Source organism: Notamacropus eugenii, chromosome 1 (genome assembly GCF_028372415.1).
Source record: "Notamacropus eugenii isolate mMacEug1 chromosome 1, mMacEug1.pri_v2, whole genome shotgun sequence".
NCBI classification, from domain to species: Eukaryota; Metazoa; Chordata; class Mammalia; order Diprotodontia; family Macropodidae; genus Notamacropus; species Notamacropus eugenii.
In genome coordinates, this window is record NC_092872.1 from 211,247,620 (window position 1) to 211,267,426 (window position 19,807).

The 19,807-nt window shown below is 37.8% G+C and overlaps 1 pseudogene; it reads left to right on the top strand.

Moving 5' to 3' along the window:
* The first annotated feature begins 858 nt into the window (after window positions 1-858).
* LOC140515177 (cytochrome P450 2C19-like) overlaps window positions 859-19,807 on the top strand; it is a 34,479-nt pseudogene continuing 15,530 nt past the window's right edge.

Consider the following 19,807-nt stretch of genomic DNA (forward strand, 5'->3'; position numbering starts at 1 on the left):
TTAAAGGTTTATCTGTCTTTTTGTTTTTCCCTCATAAAACTAGCACCTAGTTTTATTTACTAGTTCAAGATTTTCTTACTTTCATTTTTATTAGTCTCTCCTTTGATTTTGTGGATTTCTAATTTGGTGTTTAATTGGCGATTTAAAATTTGTTTCTTTTCCTAGTTTTTTATAATTGCATGCCCAACTCATTGATCTACTTTTTCTCTATTTTCTTGATGTGTTTAGAGATACAAAATTTTCACCAAGTAATGCTTTGGCTGTGTCCCATACTTTTTTTGTGTGTTGTCTCTTTGTCATTCTCTTTAATGAAAATATTTATTGTTTCTATGATTTGTTCCTTGACTCACTCCTTCTTTAGGATTATATTATTTAGTCTCCAATTAATTTTAATCTACATTTCCATAGCACTTTATGAAATATAATTTTTATAGCATTATGATATTAAAAAGATTAATTCAATATTTCTACTATTTTGTATTTAGTTGTGTGGTTTTCATGCCCTAATAAAGAGTCAATTTTTGTGAAGCCGCCATGTACAGCTGAGATAGTGGTATACTCCTTTCTATTCCCATTTTCTTCTGTAGAGATCTATCATATCTAACTTTTCTAAAATTCTATTAATCTCCTTAATTTCTTTCATCTTCATTGTTTGGTTAGATTTTATCTAGTTTTGAGAGGGGAAAGACAGGATATGACATATATTGTCAAATTCCTAGCATCATTTTTTTGTTTAATGTTTGTTAAAAGTATTGATTTTAAGGGCAGCTAAGGCCATATTGGGAAACAACTAGGATAAAAGGAACAAAATGAATCATTAAAACTTTAAACAACAAATTTAAAGTTTTGTGATACTTTAAAATACACTTCTATAGAAGAAGGCTAGGGTTCTCTTTATCTTATGAGCAGGCCCAAGTCCATTGGAAGCTTACTCAGGATACCAAAGAATTATTAGTGGATTGATCAGTTTGCAGTCTTACCTCAGTGTTAGTACTAAGGAAGGGCACTGATGCATCCATCTGTGGTTATTGCTCTTGGCTTACTGCTCTGCATCTCATGTCTGCTACTCATTTTATCATGGAAAAAGGGTTTTGGAAGAGGAAAGCTTCCACCTGTTCCTGTTCCTCTTACCGTTATTGGCAACATACTGCAGCTGGACCTTAAGAATATCTCAGAATCTCTTTGCAGAGTAAGAATCTCTTCTGTTGGTTTCATTCTCAACTCTAGTAGCAGTCCATTTGTTTTGGGAGGCTGTTGTCAAGTAGCTTCTTCTAATGAGTAGAGTGTAAGTGGGGCTAGGAACTCTCCAACGCCATTGTAGGACTGCACCCAAGGTGCCTGGAACTAATGGTGTCTGAGGCAGGACTGCCACCCTTGTTTTTCTCCTGGAGTTTGGGGAAAGTGGGTAATCGAGGAGAATGAGGAGCAAGGGTTGGAGGAGTAGATTTGACCTTCAAAGGGATTGGCTGAAGGGCATAATTCACGAGGCTATTATGTTATAAATAATGCTGCTTTACTGATAATAAACAGAGTTGCCTTATACCTTGCATCCCGCCTCATTTACTGCGTCCTGAGAGTAGCATAGGGTCTTGCTGGCCAAGACCCCCAACCCAAAGAGGAAGGTCACATTTTGGTGCCACAACGTGGGGCGAGAGAAGCCCCTCGTACCTTGTGAGGCTCCTCGTCATTGGAGGAGGAAGGACAGATCTGGAGGTGCACAGCTGGATGGATCACAAGAGAACAAAGAAATCAGCTCACTGATCATGAGTCTCCAGGAGCAACCTGAAGGGTTAAGGATCCTTCAGTGAGGTAAGAAAAAATTTCTTATTATGGGGCAAGCAGCCTCCGTCACAGCAATATCCGGCATGGATACTTTTGTGTGGATCATATATAAGATTATTAAGAAGCAAGGCTGCTCAATACAGTTGAAAAAAATAAGACAGTTTAAAGAGACAGGTGAAGTGTGTATTATAGAGAGGTCAGACCAAGTGCTTCTCCTGTTACAATATTTTCAATTTGGAAATGTACTTAAAATATGTGTTCAGAAACCCGAACAAGTATCATTAGCCACAAAAACAATAAAGGTAGATTCAGCCTCTAGTACAAATGAGAAGGAAGACCTGATAGAGTGTGTCACGCAAAAAAATTTAAAATAGCCTCCTCCTCCCACTGCTCCTCCATTATACAAGTCTTGATCACAAGTTTGTGAAAAAATCCAAGAGCCTGAAGGGATTGTACAAAAAGTCCTTTGGCAAGCCACAGAAAGAAGAGAAGGAATGCTTTTGGAAATGAGGCTAACATTGGTATTAATAGAAACCCCACATCCCTATAACCCAGGAGCGGCTATAAGAGAACATACCCCTCTGGATCTTAAATTCTCAAAGAAATTAATCAGTTATGGACCAGATAGTCTTTACATTCAGTCTCTTCTAGACAGCATTTCTCAGATAGCCCTATACCCTACTGACTGGTACAATATACCTAAACTACACTTGAAGGATGAGATTACTTAGTCGGAAATCTGAATTGTATGAAAGATATTTGGAACACAGTGATAGAAAGTAAGCCAAAGTTATCATTTGTGCAGAGAATTTCTAACAATTTTTTCTTTCAGTTTTTGGATTCTTTTTTTATTGTCTGTATATGTGTTCTGTCTTTACATGTTCTGTGTGCATGTGTTTGTGAGCTCCATTGTAGCTGGAATTTGGAATGTTATCTCTTTTCCTCCCCCTCCTCCCTTCTCTCTGATGGCTGCAGCATCAGGGAGGAGCATGGGAGAGAGAAAGAGAGAAACTAATGCTATATTATTTAGTTTATATGACTGCTAAATGCAGTTTTGCATAAGAAATACAAGGAAATAATAATAATTCATAATAATATGAAGCTTTAAAGGGGCTTTAATCAAAGCCCACTAGGACAGTAACATGGGTATGCAGTTTTAGGAAAGCATAAAAGTTTTGGAAATTATTGCAAAGTTGTTGGTAAAATTCTCTCTCTCTTTCTACCTTCTAACCCTGGCCAGGTTGTGAAGGTGGAGAGAAAGACAAGAAGAAATTGGGGAAATTTTTCCCCTCATATCAGAAAGGCAGATTGACTAGCATTTTAATTATCTAATGCCTCTCCTAAAAGAGAAAAGTTTTTGTATAACAGGATACAACTAAAAAGTAGTTATTCATGTCACTCCTAATTGGATGTTTAAGACAGGTCAGAATTTGTTGTATTATTTGACACTAAGGCAAATTGGGAAAATGCACAAATCTGAAAACTAAAAAAGACACCTCAGAGATAAAGCTTTGAACTCCCAAGTGGAAAGGAGGGGACTAGGCGCCACTGGATTTTGTTCCAGAGTCACCCTCACTTCTACTTGCAGTTTTACAACCTTTACTTTCAATAACATTTTTTAAAAGTGGACACTGACGTGAAATTTTCTTGAGTAAAAGTTAGAACCATTAAGATTTTTATTTTACTCTGTAATCCAGAAATGGTGTTAGAGAAAGCAATCTGTAATCTGAATTTTTTTGAAACTAAAAGATGTTGGAAAAATTGTGTAAAGCCAGTTATGTTATTAAAAATTTTATCAGTTCAACTAACCGTATCTTATAATATTTTGTAATTGCCATTTAGAAAACCAGGTATTTTCACCTTTGCCTATTAAAGAAGTTACAGCTAAAATAATTTGGTTGTCATTTATAAAAGTTGTAAGATTGTTAACTAAGTTTTTGAAGTTGCTGTTTTAATGCTAAACCTAAAATTGTTAATTGATTACTGTATGTGGAAAGAAATGAATTGAGTAAAAATTTTATTTAGACTGGTTCTGCTCATTCAGAACAGTCCTCCTGTATGTTTGGGAGTTGGCAGGCATGGGATCCGTGCCAATTTCTTTTATTTTGTAAAACTGCCAAGGCCCCTTTCATGTGGACAAGGTCATCAGTCCCAAGAGGGAAATTTGTTTGGCTTATATAATTCATAAACAATGAATGTGACTTGTTCAAAAGTTGTAATAGATGGAAAAGATTTTTAATACTTGGCTTTTATATCAGAACAAGTTTTGAATTTGAGAAGGAAAGATCTTAAATGGAATCTCTTACGTATGTGAGTCCTGTTAGTCTTCATTGCTTATTGCAACTCCATGAGAATACAAATAACTGTATTTGGCTTTAAGTTGTAATTAGTGAAATTTGCTGTTTAAGGTAAAAGCATTTGGGGCCATAAATATTTTTGTTTAAGTTTGAATTTGGGTTTAGTTTTCTGCATTAAATCAGTATCTGAGAGAACTACCACAAGTTATTCAGAGGAAATGTGATCCTGCTCTGTTAACAAGTGAAGTTTGTACCTGGAAAGGAAATACTAAGGGGACAGTTCTGGACATAATCTAGGATGGGATCCTCCTGGTCAGTTTCCCCATTGTGTTCTTTTAAAAAGAAATGTTTCCCACCTGATTATTCTTGAGTCTGGCTATAAAACAGATACTGCATGATGGGAAAATTTCACTCCTATCTGAATTCAAACAGAATCATAGATGTTTTATCCTGTCATATTTGCTATATCACCTTTTTCTTATATAGCAAATTTCTATGATTAATAGTAAGTGACCAACAAAATATGTGATCCCTTTTGTATAATCTTACTGGGAAAACTAATATTATTTTTATCTGAAATTAGAACATGTTCATAAATTTGTGTAAACTACTTAAGACTTACCTTAAGATGCCCTCCTTGTTTAAAAGGATTTTAAAAGCATTAGTGTTTTTCTGTAATCAGTTTCTTACTGTTACCAATGTGAGATTACATTGCACATTTTTGACTAAAGCATTTTGTAATATCTAGGAACTCTGTAATAATTAAGAACTTGGTTTGTTCAAATACTTTGGAATTCATGTTACTTAGGGACATTTTTATACCAACTAAGTTTTTATGAATTTTAATTTTAAAAGATTTATTTTTGCTTCAAAGTGAAAAGAGAACTATCAGTTTAAAAGGTTTCAACTAATTTTCTTTATAAAAGTTTAGTGACATCAGGATAAATTTTCAACTCTTTTAAAAGAAAAAGAAATATTTTTAGACGAAATGCTTTTCAAAGAAAAGGGGGATAAAGCCTACTAAATTTTCATTTTCAAGATAATATATTGCTAAATTAATGTGTAATGATGTCCATATGTAATAAATATGTAATAAATAATAAATATGTAAAGCAGAAAAGATCTTGCTGTTTTAGACTGAATTTGTGGTCATTCCATGGCCTAAGCAAAAGTTAAAATTAGTGTTTGAACTTGCTGATAACTTAACTTCTAAAAGTCTTTCTTCCAGAATGAATATTATACAGAAAAAGATAAACAAGCTTGTGAAACGTGGATGAGAATCTATTTAGTTGTGAAATTCAAGTTAGAAATCTCTTTTGTTTAAGACAATACAGCTATGCTAGTGAACAGTAATAACTTATGCACTATCTTGTCCATGGTAGAAATATAAAAGAATGTAAAGCAGTCTGAATGATCAATTCTAAAGATTTGGAAAGCTAAATGCCAACTTGATAAAAAAATATAGAAAGCAGATAAGGAGGTTAGGGACAAATGGGGATCATCCAAGCCTCTCCTATCCCTAGACAGTTAACTAAATATATCAAGAGAGTGTGAGGAAGTCTAACAATATTCTCACACCCACCTCACTTCTAGTTATTTTATTCTTACTCCTTTTGGGTCCTTGTTTGTTTAATCTCTGTGCCAGATTTGTGTCTTCTAGGTTTCTTTGTCCAAGACCATCACCCATCACCCTCTGAATCATCAAGTTCCTCGTATTGGTTAAAGACCCAACCCCTCCAATGTTGGGACCCTGTGAGGCAGGGTCAGCTCTACATCCAGTCTCAGCAGGAAGCAGTTTCCAAAGCCGAGACCTTCATCCATTACCCCAAAATATGTTGGGTCCCATCTGTTTAAAGGGGGACAGGGCGGGGTGCTTCAGTGCATGTACTTGGGCCCCAGTTCTAACATTACATTTCTCTTTACAAATCATTCATATTTCAGGGATACCATATAACCCTATGGGTCAGGCAATAGTAGAAAGGAAGAATAAAACTCTCAACCTGTTCCTTCAAAAACAAAAAGGGGGAATGCTTGGTAGGTCCCCTCGGGAACAATTGGCATAGGCCTATATACTATTAACAACTTAACCTTAGATTATGACAACCTTACTCCTTCACAAACATTCTTTTCATTTTTTGGTCGTAATGATATCAGAAAAGCAGATTGCACCCCAGCAATAATAAGTGTTGTGGAAGGATATCAATAAGGTGTGGAGAGGACCTGATAGGGTGGTAACTAGAGGGAGAGGATTTCTTTCTATCTTCACAGATGGCGGGGTCGTACGGGTCCGAGAAAGAGATACAAGACCTGTCCAAGTGGATACAGAAGCTGTGCCTGCACAAAAAAAGACCAGCTGAGGCGCAGAAGAAGAGGAAAGGCTAAAGGAGATACCAAACAGACTCTCATCGGGCTCCTCTTTTTACTGAATTCCCTTAACTTAGTTTTAAGGCTGACAACAATGGGACTGTGACAGCACGAGGGGACAACACTTTTAATGTCATTTACTTGAATTGCTCTGTGAATGCTTGCATAAATGAAAAAGTAGGAGGCCAAAAGGTGTATTTTCCATACTATTTTTGGAATTACTGCTTTAGTAGCCATTATTGCTAGTAGTGTAGTTTTAACAGAAGGTATTATGAGTATACAAACAGAAGTTAAACAAGCCAAATATTTAGATCAATTGTCCAGAAATATTACAAGGGCATTTCAAGTACAAGAAAAAATTAATAAGGATTTTTATCAAACCATTGATGAATTGTGACGGTATGTAATAGAAATTAATGAACAAGTTGAGTTCTCACCTTTTATAATAGATTGAAATGTGATTATAGGTTTACCCATTTTTGTTTGTTAAATGGGAATTATTATGATACCCATTATAATTTTAAAAATTGCCAATCACTTAAAAGGAATATGGAATGTTAATAATGTAACTATGGATATGGATGATTTGGAACAAATTGTTCAGATTACTGATGATGCCAGAAGTCATAGTGCCTTGGATCCACCCGAGGCTGCACAACAGATTGCAGATGCGATAAATAGAGCACAGGGATTTTTTAAGTGACCTTGCACAAGACCTTGGGCTGTTGGTCATAGGCCTTGCAAGAGTATTTTGTATTTGTATCTGTGCTCCTGCCCTGCTGTCCTTGATCATCAATACTATACATAACCTGGCATTCAACATTCGGATGAATAGGAAAGAGTCATTGTAAAACAAAAAGGGGGAGATATAGAGAACCTTGAGGAGTAGCTGACTTAAGAAGTTAAGTGATATATTGTTCTCAGGTGCACGTCCTTGAATTTGGGAGTTGAAGTTCCAGGAATCAGGGCCCCTGCTATACAGGATAACATTCTGATAAAGAGGCCTTGAGGCCTCTCTTCCTACTTATCACAATCTGTTCTGTGTCATGCCTCAATTGCTACCCTTATGGTTTTTTACTATTTAAGCATCCTGATCCCCGGATTTATTGGCTCAGTGGAGAGGAGGTTGAGGTGATAAAGGTTCGGATGAGCCTGCAATGTGACTATTGATGGTCCACAATATGTGTTACTAAGAAAGAGTATAACTCCACACAATGGGATTGGAAAAAGATCCGAAGCCATTTGAATGGTGCCCTCTCCTCAAACCTTACTCTAACTATTGATGATTTGTTTCATCTAGCTAATGAAATTGATGGTGCTGCAAAAATTGATTTGATGCCTGATAAGACAGCTCAAGATATTATTGATTTCTTTAAGAAGCTTAATCCCACCTCTTGGGCAGAAAAGATATTTTCTATCATTGTTTCTAGTTTTCTTGCTTTGCTATTATTATTGTGCCTTTTACCCTTCATCTTAAAAATGTTTTTTAAGGCTTTAAGTAACGCATTGACCAAAGTATGCCATGCTATGTGGAAAGCCCACTCTACCAAAAACAAAAAGGGGGAATTGTAAGGGGGCTAGGAACTTTCTGACACCATTGTAGGACCGCACCCAAGGTGCCTGGAACTAATGGCATTTGAGGCAGGACTGCTGCCCTTGTTTTTCTCCTGGAGTTTGGGGAAAGTGGGTAATCATGAGCTGGACATGAGGAGAATGTGGAGCAGGGGTTGAAGGAGTAGATTTGACCTTCAAAGTGATTGGCTGAAGGGCATAATTCACGAGGCTATTATGTTATAAATAATGCTGCTTTACTGATAATAAACGGAGTTGCCTTATACCCTGCCTCCCGCCTCATTCATTGAGTCCTGAGAGCAGCATAGGGTCTTGCTGGCCAAAGAGGAAGGTCACAGTAGAGCATGTTAGAGCAGGTAGGTAGGTACCTTGTAGGTTTCCTAGACCCTATTTGGATTCACTGTAGTGGCCATCAGGGCTCACTGTTTCAGCAGTAGCTGGTGCTATCAAGTCCCTGCAGGTATGCATGAGATCCATTCTACAAAAAGTGCTGTCCTCTGCTATTACTGCTAACATTGACCCTGCAGAGTACAAGGAGAAAATGGCACCAGTCCCACTTAAAATGCTCACTGCCCACCACAGGCCTGATTATTTCTGCTACCTGAGAAATGAGTAGGTCCTACAAACAGGTAGGGACCACAGTCTTTGTTGGATCAGAGTGAAGAATGTTTTCCTTGCACATTCCTTCACAGGAGCACTCAGGCAGCCTCTGTGTGCAGTCCCAGTCCTTGCTTGTAATCTTAAGTGTGCCTGGCTGAAAGCAAGCTCAGTCACAAGAGGAGCCAGCAAGTTCTGCACTAAGACTGTAGACTTCAAAGTCTTTGAAAGGTAGCCCAGTGTAGTAGGAAAGGCATTGTACTTGGAATGATATAGGCCTGGGTTCAAGTCCAGATTCTGACATTTACTTACTAGCTTTGTGCCTTGAGCAAGTCATAATGAGCTCTCTGGACCTCAGTTTCCTATGTCTATATGAGGATATTGTCAATAAATGTTCTATCTGCCTCATAGGATTATGAGAAAAGATTAGGTGAAGTTAACATGTGAAAACCAAAATATGTTCTCATTTTTACCTGGTAGATTGCCAAACTAATATCTCTACCCTATCCTTCCCAGACATACTCTGATCTTTGGAGCCTCAGTTTCCTCACCTGTAAAATTAAATGATTGGTTTAGAAGAGAAATTCTTAATCTTGGATCAGGAACTCCCAGTGGATGTTTAGATATAAGGTTCTATGAGCTTGAATGGGATAAAGGACATCTTTATTTCATTCTAATATAAGTAGTTTCTTTCGTTATGCTATGTATTTTATTCTAACAATACCATTCAGAGGAGTATATAGGCTTCACCAGACTATTAAAAGAGTCCATGACGCAAAAAATGTTAGGAACCTTTGGTTTAAATGATCTGTAAGGTCCTTTCTGGATCTATACCTGTGATCCAATGATGCTGATTTGTGGGATTTCTATTGGAATGAGAACCTTTTCTTCTCCAGAATTTGACTCACAGCATTGTCCCTGTTCCCAAACCATGCTGTTCTCAAAACTTTAGATGAATAATAATAGCAGTGCTAATGATAGCGCATATGTATTGATTCAAGATTTGCCAAATGTTTTACAAATATTGTTTTATTATTCTCAGAAGAACCCTTAGAATTAGTGGCTAGTAGTATCCTCATTTTATAGATGAGGAAACTGAGGCAGACAGAGGTTAAGTGACTTGCCTAGGGATGCCTAGCTCTTAAGTATCTGAAACTGGATTTTAAGTAAGATCTTCTTTATTCTAGGTCCAGTGCCACATCTACTATGGAACCTAGCTATGAAATATAAGCTCAACCTCTCAGGAAGGTTGGGGATACTGCGCCAAGGACATAAACTGTCCCTCATTAGCCAGTCTTCTGGCTACTTGCCCAAGACACAGAATGAACTTTTAGCCTTTTGAATTATCTGTGGCTTGGGCTGAGTTTTTGGGTTGCACCATCCTCTCTATAATAAATGTCAGAAATGTTTTGAAGGAGCTGGTAATGGATTGAGACCTTCTGCAATAAGTTCAACAATAGTAACCCAAGCTGTTTATTACCTGATTCAATGATGACACTCTCACTACTGCTCATGTCTCTTTTCACAGCTAGCAAAAGATTATGGTCCAGTGTTCACTCTACAATTGGGTTTTGAGCATGTTGTCGTGTTACATGGGTACAAGGCAGTGAAAGAAGCTCTGATTGATCATGGGGACAAGTTTGCTGACAGAGGACATTTGCCAGTTTTTGAATTTGCCAGCAATGGATTAGGTAAGTTTCTGCTTGGTGTAGAGGAAGAAGGGAAAGACAAGAATAGGAAAAAGAATTGTATTCTGAAAATTGATGGAAATAGATCCCTTTTCACACCAAAACCCCCAAAGCAATGACATATTGGGGAGGATGTAATGAAGGGTATGGAAGCCATTTGTTTTTTCTCCAGAGCACCAGCTGTATGTTATATGTTATAACCAGTAAAAGTAGGAAGAAAGAGACTAAGGGAAAAATAAAAAGAGAAACAGAGAGAGACAGAAAGCTAGATAAAGATAGAGAAAAGGAAAGAACGAAAAAGAGAATGAGAATGATTGTGGGGTGAAAGAGTCCTGGAGGGAGAAGGGAGATCTACTTTTCCTACCTCTCTAGGCTTTACAGTTTGCTGTAATCATTAACCCCTCAGGTGTGATTTTTACCTTCAAAGATCCATTACTGTACTTCATTTTGCAGTTGGTTGGAATTTTCTTCTTGCTGGTCAGAGATCCAGCGCTCAGCAGCATAGCACCTTCATAGTGTCCTCCTATTGGACAATGACCACAACTCTTTCGGCAATCTGACCAGTGTCTTCTCCATCTTCTCTGTGAATATATCTTAAGAGGCATTGTCACATTATTTACTGTAATCTGTGTCTAGTATGTCAAGGCATTGCCTGTATTTATTAGTTTGATAATACTGCAAAAAGAAAAAAAAAGAAAAGAAATTAGATTAGGCTAGCAGCTTCTATTCTTGATGACCCCATGCTGACTCTTAGTGATTACCCTTTTTAAATGTTCACAAATCAACCTGTCTTAAAAGTAGCAAGAAAGTGAATAACGGAGACAGGACCCTGCACTGTATAGGACATTGAGACCTTTGTCTTGCCATGTATCTCTTGTTGGGCATAACAGAAAAGGGTGAGTGACTGTCAATAGATGTACAAGGTTAGAAAATTTGCCACAAAATGGATGAAATGACCTGCCACCAGTAACAGGTAAATCAAAATTACTTCATTCTGCAAGGATAATGATCATCCAAAATATTGAACCTTTGAAGACTGAGCAAGGCATAGTAGAGCCAATGTGGATCAGATCCATATGAAGGAAATGGACCTATACTTTTTGAAATAATTAAATAACAAATAAATAATTAAATAAATAAGTCATTAAATAATTAAAAATTACAATAATTTGACTACTTCTGAAATAAGTCACCTTGCTTAAGCTACTAGAGCTAAAATTAGAACAAAAATCCCTCTCTCATGGCATTGTACATGCTACAGCCTGCAAAAGTCTCTGATAATGGTTTTCATCACCACTCCTCATTCCTCGACTACAAGCAAACTCATTTCTCGGCTAAGGCAGAAGTAGAACACTTGTAGTAGGGACCTTTGAGTAAATCAATGTGGGAAATGAATGAATCAACAACAACAGTTAACAAATACAGTACCTTCTATGTGCCAGGCACTGTGCTAAGTGCTTTATAAATGTTATCTCATTTGATCTTTGTAACAACTCCAGGACGTGGGTGTTCTTGTTACTTTTCATTTTACAGGTGAGGAAACTGAGGCAAAAAGAGGTTAAGTGATAAACCCAGCTACTAAGTATCTAAGACTAGATTCGAACTCAGATCTTTTGACTGCAGGTCCAGTGTTTTATCCATTGTGCCACCTAGCTGCTTTGGTTGTTCGATAGTAGTTTATCTGAAAGAAAAAAAGATCTGGGATACCTTAAGGGACTGTAAGCTTGACATAAATCAGCAGCACAGCATGGAAGCCTACGGAGGCCAGGAATGGCCTCCTACAAAAGGTGGGATTTGTGTTGAGTATAAAGGTACATCAAGAAACCAAGAAGAAGGACATTAAATCCATGGGGGGAGGAAAAAGGGAAGAAGGGAGCCAGTATGAAGGTACAGAAATGGAAAATGGAATGCCATGTGCATGGACCTGGAGTTTAGAGTTTGTGGAAGGGAGTAAGATGGAGGAAGAGTTGTACCTATCATGTGCCAAGCACTGGGTTAAGTGTTGGGAGATGTAAAGACAAATGTGACTATAGTCAGTGCCCTCAAGGAGTTTATAGCTGAATGGGGTGGGGAAGAGACAACATGTACATTTACATATATACATAAAGATAGCTATATATACTATATGTATATTTATATAGACATATACATGCATATTACACACACACACACACACACACACACACACCTACTATCAGCTATGGAGATCAGCTAAGTCTTGATTCTACAAGGTGGCACTTGAGCTGAGCTGAGGATTCTGGGAGACTGAGACAAGGATAGGGTATGATAGGGAGGAGCTCAATGGATAAGGAACAACAAAATGCCCTGTTCACCATAGTGTGCTTGGAGGGGAATAATGTGTAGTAAGGTTGAATGGGTAAGTTGGGTCCAGGTTGTGAAGGCCTTTAAAAGCCTAACAGAGGAGTTGATGTATTTGATCCTGAAAATAATACAGAACCACAGATTTCTCTTCCTTCCTTCCTTCCTTCCTTCCTTCCTTCCTTCCTTCCTTCCTTCCTTCCTTCCTTCCTTCCTTCCTTCCTTCCTTCCTTCCTTCTTTCTTTTTTTTTTTAGGGGATTCTGAGGAGCAGGAGTTACTTAATTAGCAAAGATTGTTGTGTTATGAGATCAACAGTATGTTTTACTGAATGAAATTTGTGAGATTGGCATCAATGAGCATATTGATTAGCAGAATGAGAAGAAAGTGGAAGCACTTTGCTGGAGATCTCAACTTTGTTCCAGATCCTAGGAGGCACCACCATGTTAGCTTTTCCTTTTTCAGAGAGATACTTAATGAAACCAACATGAATTTAAGTCCATTTCAAAGGATATCAGTCACTTTCTTTTTCTAGGGTTCCCTCAGGAGGGACCCTGGAGAAAAAAGATTGTAGGCAAAAGTATAGTTCTCAATATAAAGGTAGTTAAGTGAAGTCCTCATCCTACATCTGGAATCAGAGGGTGATATCTGGAGGTAGGAAGGTGTGATGCATTCAGAGAAAGAAGAATATGTCATGCTATGCTTTAGTATTTGTATTCCTGTTATATTTTGTTTTGACTTAACAATCATTTCTCCATAGACAACAATGCTACATAATACCTTTCCTTAGGGATACAAGGATTGCTACTGAGCTTACATAACTTCCTATTCTTATTGAGTGTACCTCTTGTTGCTCATTTCAATCCTGTCTGATTCTTCCTGATCCTATTTGGGATTTTCTTGGCAGAGATACTGGAGTGGTTTGCCATTTCCTTCTCCAGATCATTTCACAGATGAAGGACTGAGGCAGACAAGGTTAAGTGACTTACCCAGTGTCACATAAATAGTAAGTATCTCAGGATGGATTTGAACTTGTGAAGATGAGTCTTTCTGACTCCAAGCCCAGTACGCTATCCACTGGGACACCTAATAACCCACAAAAAAAGACAAGAAAGAGAATCTCACTTTTTGGTACTTGAGTGAAGTAGGGAGTTAGACCTTTAAGACACTACAAACTTTTAGGTTCCTTGGGTCAAAAGAGGCTGAGATATAAACTCACTTACCCTACACCCGTTCAGGGTCTCAAAAATCAATCTTTATCCTGGCCTCCATCTTTATGGCTACTTCATTTCTAGGAAGGGAGTGTGGGTATAGGGCCACCTGATGTGTTTCTGACATGGTGAAGAGAGAATGATGTGTGGGATGGGACAGGAAACAATATCGACAGAGGAAAAAGCAAACAGACCCTTCTCCCATTTCATTCTGTTCTCTTACAACAAGGGGTATGGACAAAGAGCCCTTGGGCATGGACTTTTTAACATGGGCTGTAAGGAACTTTGGAGTCTTAGGTTTGTCTTCTTCCTACTGCCCTTTGTAGGACTTAGTGCAAGCAATGGAGAGAGATGGAAGCAAATCCGCTGTTTCTCCCTCATGACCCTGAGGAATTTTGGAATGGGGAAGAGGAACATTGAAGAGAGAGTCCAAGAAGAGGCCAAGTACCTTGTGGAGGAGTTAAAGAAAATAAAAGGTTGGTGTTTGCTTTGTTACCACTAACTTGGGGCAGCTAGGTGGTGCAGTGGATAGAGCACCAGTGCAGGAGTCAGGAGGACCTGAGTTCCAATCTCACCTCAGATACTTGACATTCACTAGCTGTGTGACCTTGGGCAAGTCACTTAATCCCAATTGCCTCATCCTGGGTCATCTCCAGTCATCCTGATGAATATCTGGTCACTGGATTCAGGTGGCTCTGGAGAAGTGAGGCTGGTGACCTGCATAGCTAAACTCAAAAAAAAAAAAAAAGTCAAGTGTAAGTCATGTCATTATTTCTCTGATGGCATAGTCTTCTTTTGCAATGAAGGGCGAACACATACACCACTGACCTTGGAAAAATTCATGCTATCCCTGATAACTTATGCAGACTGAGGCTGGTCCAAGAATTTACTGTAGTCTGAAGTGCTAACCATGTTAGCACTTTGGGGTCCATCCTGGGGATATGCCCATAATCGTGTGGGCATTCCTAGAAGCCCTGACGGGTCAGGATGGCTGAGAGAAGAGATGAGAGCCAGTGTGGCTCTGCTAAGGACTTCATGCTAATATTGTGAGGAGGCAGTGTGGGGTGGAAAGTTTAGGGGGATGACTTTCTATGTTTTTATATCTTTTCATATGGAGCAGAGCTCATAAGAACCTAGTAACAGTGGTTCTGTTACCTTTGGTCAAGAATTCCAGGGGGAAAAGGCATTCTTTTAGGATCCTTTTGGGGAGTCCAGGGATTTTCTTGATATTTTCTGACCAACTGAAGGAAGGGAAGCAGGGCTGAGAACCTTGCTAGGAAGGCAGGGAGCTGACTCAGCATCTCTTGGAAGCTCTTTCCCTTCTTGCTTCCTCCTCCTCCTTGATCTAAGCTATCTAGCAGAGGGGTTGTCTTCCTCTTATGAAATCTGAAACTTACGGGGACCACAGGGCACTGAAGGAGGGCATAAGTAGAGATGCTGATGCCATAAATTCTATGGGATAATTTCTTCTTAAACCATAAAAGGTAAAAACTACATGTGTCATGTGTGTGTTTGTCTCTCTGCATGTGTGTTTGTGTGTTTGTGTTTTGGCTGGCAGTAATTGGGCAGCAGTTGAGTACTGTCAGATGTTTCTCATAATTAGCTATATGTGCTCTCCCACTCCAGACTATTTCACCGGGAACAATTTAGGAATAAAACGAGAACAGCATTCCCATATCATTGTGGAATCTGAGACTTTTGCCACAGTCTGTGTAGATGTTGTCTCCCCCATTATAATGTAAGCTCTCTGAGGGTGGGGACTGCTTCACTTCTGTCTCTGTACCCCTGATGCTTAGCCCAGTGCCCAGTAAGAGCTCAGTAACTGCTGGTGGTTTGGTTGATTGATATTCTCTCTACAGTTGCCTCTATAATGTTTTTAGTTACTGCTTCTTCTTCCTGTCTGGTGTTAGCTTTTCAGTATTCTTTTGCTAGATCACTATCCACCATCAATCCCCTAAGTCTGAGTATCTCCAAGATTCTGTCTTTGACCTTCTTTAATATAACTATCACCTCGACCACCATCTCCCCTCTGACCCTGATGAACACAGCTCAGGACCTCCAACCCAAGAGTCTGGAAAATGGCAATACTTTTCCTCCTGTATACATAGTCACTCCCTTGTGAAGATGTAGCCTAGCAACTGCTCCCACAGATGCTAAGCCACATATACTGAAAAATATTTACAGATTGAATGCAAAGTAGTTTGGGGAGGGGGAAGACTTGAATGATCCAGGCTAGTCAAACCACCTCCACCTTAATGACCATCTCCCCTTTGACCCTGATGGAGACAGCTCAGGCCCTTGAGCCCAGCCCCTTGGGAATAGTAGTGTCCTCCTCTCTTCCAAATCATTTCTAGGCCCTTCTCTACAGTTCTCATTGAGAGGGTAAATCATTGTGGAGAAGGGGCCCACCTTTCTCATTACCACTAGCAACAACTGATGACCAGCTGCCACCAACAGGTAGATTCATAGGAGGCCCATAGGAGTAGCAGCAATCTCTAGACCCTTGGTCCTAGTGTAGTCCTCATAGCTCCCATCTGGGGAAGCAACACCAGTGGAGAAGGGGCTAGTCATTGTCACCAGATGCCAGTCAATCACCAGCCAAGTACTATTTATAAGGCAAATAGGCTAGCATGACTAAAGTAATGGGACACCCTGAGGGAGAGATAAGATACAATATATACAATATATATATAGTTAAGGCAGTTTACCTCTCCACCTTGACATCATCATTCCTTAGACAGCCCAGGACCTTGAACCTCAGTGAATTTTGAATAACAAGGCTTCCAGCCCAGTTCCTGCAACTCTTATCCTGGTATTTCGGATTGACATAAAATGAAATATCATTTAAAATAGACATGAAGAAGTCTGAAAGCAAAAGCTGGTTAGGGTAAGGTGATGAATAGTCATTTAGAAATGGGAAGTGATGCACTATGCTAGGAAGATCACTATATTTTGGGTTAGGAGAGAATTTGGGTTGAATTCCACTTCTTGATCCTTCCTAGTTGTGGCATAAATCAGCTAATTTTCTTGAACCTCAGCAACTTCATCTATAAAATGGGAATTATTCTATTTGCACTTAGAATTCTTATCAAATTATATGCTTCATGCTTATATGGATCAAATTATATGCTTCTTAAAGGGTAGTTTATTTTCAATCTTGCCATGCCAAATAAATGTCAGCTAGAATGTAAGATTGACCAGAAACAGGACAGTCAGTTCTTACCTACTGACTGGCAAGCCTTCCTTTTGACCACAGTGGCAGAGTTAAAGTCTTTATCTCTCTCCTTCTTTCTTTTGTAGGATTACCATGTGACCCCACATTCATCCTTGTGTGTGCTCCTTGCAATGTAATCTGCTCTATCATTTTCCCGAAACATTTTGAATATAAAGACCAGAAATTTCTATATTTAATGAAGCTTTTAGAAGAAATCACCAAGATCATAAGTTCCTCATGGATTCAGGTGAGGCCAGTGTTCTATCCTTTTGGAACTCAGGATATTTTTTTTTCATGACTTCAAAGAAATTACTGCAAGGAGCTAGGTTAGATTTCATCATGTATTCCTCTGTGAGGTACAAAAGTGCCACACTGGGATGAGGTCACATTTTCTTCTTCATTGACAGGGACTAAAGACAGAGAAGGTCACCTTTATGTGTTCTAATTTCAGGGACATTATAAAGTCTTTCCCTGGAGTAGTTCATCCACTCGTCCCAGGGACTGAATGTTAAAATTCATGTTACTCTAGAAAAGCTGACTTTTCCCTTGAGCACCTTAGTTTAGATCAGGTTAGCAGAAGAGCTTGCTGTTCCAGTGGAAGGTGGAAGGCAGAGCTCTTAGAAGACTTCATAATGAGAAAGGATAAGAACTTTTCTGGAGGAAGTAAGAATTGAGAGTGAAGATTAAGGTAGTCTCAGACAATCAAAGAACAGAATACTGAAATATTTTTAGGGGGTTTGTATAGGAAATGATGAGAAAAATCACTATTTTGTAAAGGGCATTTGTCCCACCCTCTTCTGAACATTATTAGAGTACAGAATTATTTTTTCTTTCTAATAAAATATGATATAAAATTCCGCTTTTTAGGTCTACAATTCTTTTACATCTCTAGTAAATTATCTCCCTGGATCTCATCATAAATCAATTAAAAATTTTCATTTACTCCATGAATTTATTTTGGAAGAAGTGAAGGAACACCAAAGGACACTGGACTGCAGCCATCCTCAGGACTTCATTGACTGTTACCTGATGAAAATGGAGCAGGTAGAGTGTGAGAAGTAGGTCTCAATCTAAGTTCTTGTACATAAAATTGTGTACCAGAGGCTGACACTCACATTCACAAACACAGAGCAGTAAATAATTATATATTAATCATAATGTGCTCAAAGTCCTCTAAGGGGAAGACAGAAGAATTAGAAAATCAGGTCCTAGTCCTAATGGAATTTCCTTTTTTGTTGTTGTTGTTATCTTTGCATTTATTTTTAAAATGAGTTTAAAAGACCTTTAAAATTATTTATTGTTTATATCTGGTTCTTATTTTTAATTCTGAGAATTAAACCAAAAAAATTTTAAAAACTAAAGCCTAAAATGAATACTTTTTGAAAAATTGAAACTTGGACTAGAAAGAATTCTGCCTAGTCCATTTATATATATTTTTTTATCTCTTTTCTGTAATCATGCCAAAATGCTTTCTATCAAAAAATGCCTCTGAAGAGATTTTTAAGGTTAGGAAAAATTTAGCTATTGAATTGCACAATTTTAAAAAATAAACCAGTCCCCTAAAACATAAAGGGTAACTACTCCATAGCATCTTTTGGTGACAAGCTAAAAAAAGTAAGCAAAAAAGGTCCTAATCAAGACATTCTATTAGATAGGTATATATTTGTTTGTAGAAAATTTGAAAAATATTTAAGAATTTTATTTTGCTTATTTGGAATGAAGCTAAAAAGAACAGCTTTGTTCTTTTTTTTCAAATGAAAGAGAACCAGATGGGAGTGAGAAAGGTACACTATTCATTTGGCTACTGTCAGTTTGTAGTTAATGTCTATTTGGTTTTTTTAATGTTAAATGGAAAGATTGTCTTATCTCAGATAAAGATGTTCATTTGTGTTTCTTTTAACAGATGAGCTTTTCTTGCACCAGTTTTACCTTTCATAAAACCCAAGAAAATAATAAACAAGAACGTTAAATTACATTTCAGTATAACTCCTTGTTTTTTAAAACAAAAATTTTGTTTCAAAAAAATTACATACAATGAAATATTGAAAGAAACAAAAAAACCATTAGCTGGGGAGGAGGAGGAGAAGAGACCACAAGGTGGAGAATGAAATCTAAGGAACATATTCCAAGATATAGGAAATGAGGTATTAATAGTTATGAATCATGTTGTTAAATTAATGCATCTCATATGAAAATTAGCACAATGCTTCTTTCTTTTATTAAGTCTGGCAATTTCCACAATAATTTGCAACATTTTCAACATGTATAAAAGTCAAATGCTAGCTAGTAGTGGATTATTGTTATTTTACATAATTAGAAAGAGCAAGTTCACATTTAAGATTCTGCAAAGCTAGCAAAAAATAAAGATCCCTGGCTTTTGAACAAACTGTATCATGAAAACCAAACAAAAAAAATCAATATAATTTATTCATTTTTCTTTACAAAATTGCAGCCAAGCAGTATAAAAGAAGGATGCTAATAATGAAGATACCACATATGTTGTTCACATATAGATCTTATACACTGAAATGTTACATCTCTTACCCTGAAACACCACATGTCAAGAGATAAGCCAGATTAATTTAGGCTCATCACTCAGATTTGAAAAACTGATTTGGAAACTTTCTTATTATATTTAACATATTCAATTAAAAGGCTTTCTACTAATTCATGACAATGGCTTCCACTACTCATTTAAAGAGTTGTCTTCTTGTGGCAGTATAAAATTTTTGTCCAATATCAAAATTCTGGTGAAGCACAAAATT